The following is a 5,944-nucleotide window of genomic DNA, read 5'->3' on the forward strand; positions in this document are numbered from 1 at the left end:
AAGAAGAATGTAGGGTGGAATAACTTTGAAATTATGACACAACTTTAAAAATTTTGAGACTAATGTGGAGAATGCAGAGGAAAAAGAAGTAGATAGGCTTCTTTTTACTGTAGGGCACAACAGATCCAAAACATTCCAAGAGACTGTAAAATCAGATGTTAATAACAAGATGGGATTAGTCTTACTAAAAAGAACAAAAATTTCTCCTTACAGACATGTGAATTAAGTTGGCAATTCAGTTAGTTAATTTAGTTAGCAATGTATGTGTGGAATCTTTTTCTTTTTCCATGCGATCAAGATTAGAGCTCACTTTTAATCCAGAATAAGGGAGTACTTTCTGCACTAGCACTTAGTCTTTTGTTCCATACACACATCTAAGTATGGATGTGTATGTGTTTAAGTATGCAATTATGAGATAGTTTGCAATATGGACCCAACTGGTTTGAATTGTACTGTATGATCTATAAATATGTATGTAAATTTATTGAGTTTAATTGATGTTTGTTTGTGTAAACATTTTTCCTTCTGCAAGCATGACTCTTTTCTTCTCCTGCAATAGTAGTTTATTGCTCCAATCCTCCTTCTATCCTGACACATGAGGCATCTGGACTAGAGGAAAAACACTCTAGCAATCTATACCTTACTTAATCCCCTGCCATTTTGAAAATAGGCAATAACCACCTACAAAAGAATACATGGTATGCACTCACTGATAAGTGGATACTAGCCTCCCAAAACTCTGAATAACCAAGAAACTATTCACAAATCTTATGAAGCTCAAAAATAAGGAAGGCCAGAATTTGGATCCCTCAGTCCTTTTTAGGAGGTAGAAGAAAACACTCATGGGAGGAAATACAGAGAAAAATAAAAGAGCAGAGTTTGAATAAAAGATCATTCAGAGACTACATCACCAGGGGATCCACCCCACAATCAGCCACCAAACCCAAGCACTGTTGCTCATGGCAGAAGGAAGTGCTTACTGGCAGGAACCAAATGTGGATTAGTCCTCAGAGACTCTGCTAGAGCCATACTGATACAGCTGAGGATGCTTGCAGCTAAACATCAGGCTGAACAGGGGTCCCCAATGAAAGATTTTGAGAAAGAATTGAAGGACCTGAAAGAATTTGCACCATATGGGAAGAAAATTATCAACGGTTCGTTCAAACCCTCCACAACTCCCAGGGACTAAAACACCCACCAATGAGCACACACTGAGAGAGACCCATTGCTCCAGTCGCATATGTAGCAGAGGATAGCATTGTCTGGCATCAACGGGAGAAGAGACCTTTGGTCCAGTGGAGGCACAGAGAGAGAAGAGCATAGGCAGGATAAGTAAGAATTGGTCTTACAAGATATTTAGGTAGGATTGCTATTTAGTAATAAAATGCTTGCCTATTTTTAGTCTAAGTCACTTTCCTACTGTAGCTAACCTGTCTGCATTCCTTTTGGGCCAAAAACTGCAGTTTATGGTATTTAGCGCTTAATCTTTTAGTTTGTTTTGTTTTAATTTAATCTTTTTTAATGGATATTTTCTTTACTTACATTTGAAGTGTTATTCCCTCTTCTGGTTCCCCTCTGGAATCCCCCTATGCCATCCACCCTCTCCCTGCCTCTATGAGAATGTTCTCCTATCCACCCACTCTCTCCCACCTCCCCACCCTAGCATTCCACTACACTGGCAGACTGAGCCTTCACAGGGCCAAAGACCTCTCTTTCCTTGATGCTTAATAAGGCCATCTCCTGCAACTTAACTTGCTGGAACCATGGGTCCCTCTAAGTGTATTTTTTTATTGTTTTGTATGGATATTTTCTTTATTTACATTTTAAATGTTATTCCCTTTCTCCCAACTCCCTTCCCCCTTCACTTGCCTCCATGAAGGTGCTCCCTCTCCCAACAACCCTCTCTACCTCAGTGCCTTGGCATTCTCCTACACTGGAAAAATGTGCCTTCACTAAACCAGAGGCCACTTCTCCCATTGAAGCCAGACACTGCTATCTTCTGCTACATATACAACTGGAGACATTAGTCTCTGCTGTCTCATGATAATTCAAAAAGAACAAAGAACAGGCATGCCCAACAACAAATGAGATTTTAAAGCCTAATTCTGCTGAAAGTAGTAGTTCTCTGATATGAAAAATCTCTCCGGTTTCAGGATAGGTGAATGGAATGTTTGGAAGAAAGACTAAACTCATTGTCATGGTTGCACTTACTTACACCCAACTAAAATTCACACACACATTTAAAAATGAAAATTTCATACAATAAAGGTATCTTCAATGTTTTATACTTCTAAAATACTTTCTTTTTCATATTTTTTCTGCTTCACATGCCTCTAAATCTAAAAATTATATAAAAACTCTAAGGGGCCTTCCAGCCCCTCACTGGGAAGTTCCAATGGCACTCACAATAATAATGCTGAATCTCTTTCAGGCATTGCTGATGAATAAGTATTCATTCTGAGAATTTAAAGTAGATATATCTGATTTTATGTAAAAATTTATATTTGTGATTATTTAAATTTTTTGTAAACTTACTTTAAAGATAAGTAATAATGTAATTATTTTTTTACTTTAAAAGCAATTGCGCCCTGCTAGTAAGAGAAACTGGCTGAGAAAATGACCTTGCTTACTCACACTTTGTTAATCTATAACAAATTGCTTAATTACAAATGTATGTAAGTTCCTGAGAATGATTGGCTTCTATGTAATGTTATTTTTTATAAAAAAAATGGGAAACATACTGTTTTTCATAGTCAATCATAAGGAAAAATAAATGTAATCACATTGTGAATACAATTTTTGTATTTATTAATCTACTGAAGACATCTGGGTTCTTTCCAGCTTCTGGCTATTATAAATAGGGCTGCTGTGTCCAGTGTGGTGCATGTGACTTTGTTGTATGTTGGAGCTTCTCTGGGGTATATGCCCAGAAGTAGAATAACTGGGTCTTCTGTACTATGCCCAATTTTCTGAGGAATCACCAGACTAATTTACAGAGTGGTTGTACCAGTTTAAAACCCCACCAACAGTGGAGAAGTGTTCCTCTTTCTCTGCATCCACACCAGCATCTGCTGTCATTTGAATTTTGATCTAGCCATTCTGACTGGGATGAGGTGGAATCTCAGGGTTGTTTTGATTTGCATTTCCCTGATGACTAAGGATGTTGAGCACTTCCTTAGATGCTTCTCAGCCATCGATATTCCTCAACTGAGAACATTTGCTTAGATCTGTATCCCATTTTTAAATAGGATTGTTTGATTTTATAGTGTCTAACTTCTATAGTTCTTTGTATACCTTAGATACATATCATATGTGATGTTGGTAAAGATCTTTTCCCAATCTGTTGAGTGCCAGTTTGGTTTTTTTTTTGACAGTGTCCTTAACCTAACAGAATCTTTGCAATCTCATTAAATTTCATTTGCCCAATTTGACCTTAGAGCATGAGCCATTGGTGTTAAGTTCAGGAAATTTTCTCCTGTGCCTATGTGTTCTAAGGTTTTACCAACTTTCTCTTCTAATAGTTTTAGTGTACCTGGTTTAATGTACAGATCTTTTATCAACTTGCATTTGAGCTTTGTACAAGGAGATACGAAAGGCTCTATTTTCATTCTTCTGCATGCTGAGAGCCAGTTAGACAAAAAACCATTTGTTAAAAAAGCTGTCGTTTTTTAATTGACTGTTTACAGTTCCTTTATCAAAACTCAAGTGACCATATATGTGAGAGCTCATTTCAGGATCCTTATTCACGTTCCCATCTCTGTACAAGTAACATGAAGTTTTTAACATAATTGCCTTATAATATAGCTTGAGGTCAGGGATGATAATTCCAGCAGATGTTTTCTTGTTGTTGAGGATGAATGTCGCGATTCTAGGTCTTTTGATAGTCCAGATGAAATTGCACATTGCTCTTTCCAACTCTATGAAGAATTGGTTTTGAATATTGATGGGGATTGCACTGAATCTGTAGATTGCTTTTGGTAAGATGGCCATTTTCACAATGTTGATTCTTCCAATCCATTAGCATGGGAGATCTTTCCATTTTCTGAGATCTTCCTCAAATTCCTTCTTCAGAGATTTTAATTCTTGTCATACAGGTACTTTACTTGTTTAGTTAGAGTCACATCAAGGTATTTTACATTGTCTGTGACTATTATGAAGGGTATCTTTTCCCTAGTTTCTCTCTCCGCATGTTTGTCCTTTGAGTAGAGGAAAGCTACTGATTTGCTTGAGTTAATTTTATATACAGCCACTTTGCTGAACTTGTTTATCAGTTGTAGAAGTTTTCCTGTGTCATTCCTGGGATCACTTACATACACTATCATGTCATCTGCAAACAGTGTTGTTTTTACTTCTTCCTTTCCAGTTTGTATCACTTTGATTTACTTTGCTGTATAATTGCTCTGGCCAGGACTTCCAGTGCTTGTTGAATAGGGTAGGAAGAAAGTGGGCATCCTTGTTTAGTCCCTGATTTTATTGGGATTGCTTAAAGTTTCTCACCTTTAAGTTTGACGATGGCTATTGGTTTTCTGTATATTGATTTTATTATGTTTAGGTATGGGCCTTGGATTCCTTTTCTTTCCAAGACTTTAACATGAAGGTCTGTTGAATTCTGTCAAATGATTTCTCAGCATCTAGTGAGATGACCATGTGTTTTTTTTTTTCCTTAGAGTTTGTTTATATGGTGAATTGCATTGATAGATTTCTGTATATTAAACCATTCCCACATCCCAGAAATAAAGCCTACTTGATCATGTGAATGATCATATTGATGTGTTCTTAGATTGAGATGCAAGGATTTTTTTTTGAGTATTTTTGCATTAAAGTTTATAAGTGAGATTGTTCTGAAGTTCTCTTTCTTTGCAAGGTCTTTGTGGGGATTAGGAACAAGGGTTATTGTGGACTCAAAAAATGACATATGTAGTGTTGCATCTGACTATATTTTGTTGAATAGTTTGGAGAGTATTGGTATTAGGTCATCAATAAATGTGTGATAGAATTCTGCACTGAACACACCTGGACCTGGGCTTTTTTTGGTTGGAAGGCTTTTGATGACTATTTCTATTTCTTTACGTGTTATGGGACTATTTAGATGGTTTACATGGTCCTAGTTGAACTTTAATATCTGGTATCTCTCTAGGAATTCATTCATTTCTTTGAACTTTTCCAGGTTTTTTGAGTATAGGCTTTTGTAGTTGCATCTGATGATTTCAATAATTTTCTCAGTTTCAGTTATTATGTTTCTACTTTCATTTCTGATTTTTTTTAAATTTAGATACTCTGTTTGCCCTCTAGTAAGTCTGGCAAAAGGTTTATCAATCTTGCTAATTTTCTCAAAGAAACAGCTCTTGATTTTGTTAATTCTTTGAATGGTTTTTTTTTTTTTTTTTTTTTTTTTTGTTTCTATTTGGGCAATTTCTGCTCTGAGTTTGATTATTTCTTGCCATCTACTCCTCTTGGGTATATCTGCTTCCTTTTGTTCTAGAGCTTTCAACTGTTCTGTCAAGGTTCTAGTGTATGATCTATCCAGTTTCTTTTAGGAAGCACTCAGAGCTTTGAGATTTCCTCTCAGTGCTGCTTCCTTTGCATCCCATAGGGTTGGATATGTGGTATTATTATTTTCATTAAATTCTATTAAATCTTTAATTTCTTTCTTTATTTCTTCTTTGACCATGATATTGTTTAATAGAGCATTGTCTAGTTTCTATGTGCATATGGTCTTTTTGTTGTCCTTATTGTTATTAAAGACCAGCCTTAGATCATAGTGATCTGATAGGATGCATCAGAGTATTTCAATGTTCTTATATCCATTAAGGCTTGTTTTGTGACCAATTATGTTTGATTTTGGGGAAGGTGTTGTGAGGTGCTGAAAAGAATGTGTATTCTTTTGTTTTTTGGATGAAATGTTATGTAGAAGTCAGTTAAATCCAATTGGTTCATAACCTCT

Source organism: Micromys minutus (genome assembly GCF_963924665.1).
Source record: "Micromys minutus genome assembly, chromosome: 4".
Lineage (NCBI taxonomy): Eukaryota > Metazoa > Chordata > Mammalia > Rodentia > Muridae > Micromys > Micromys minutus.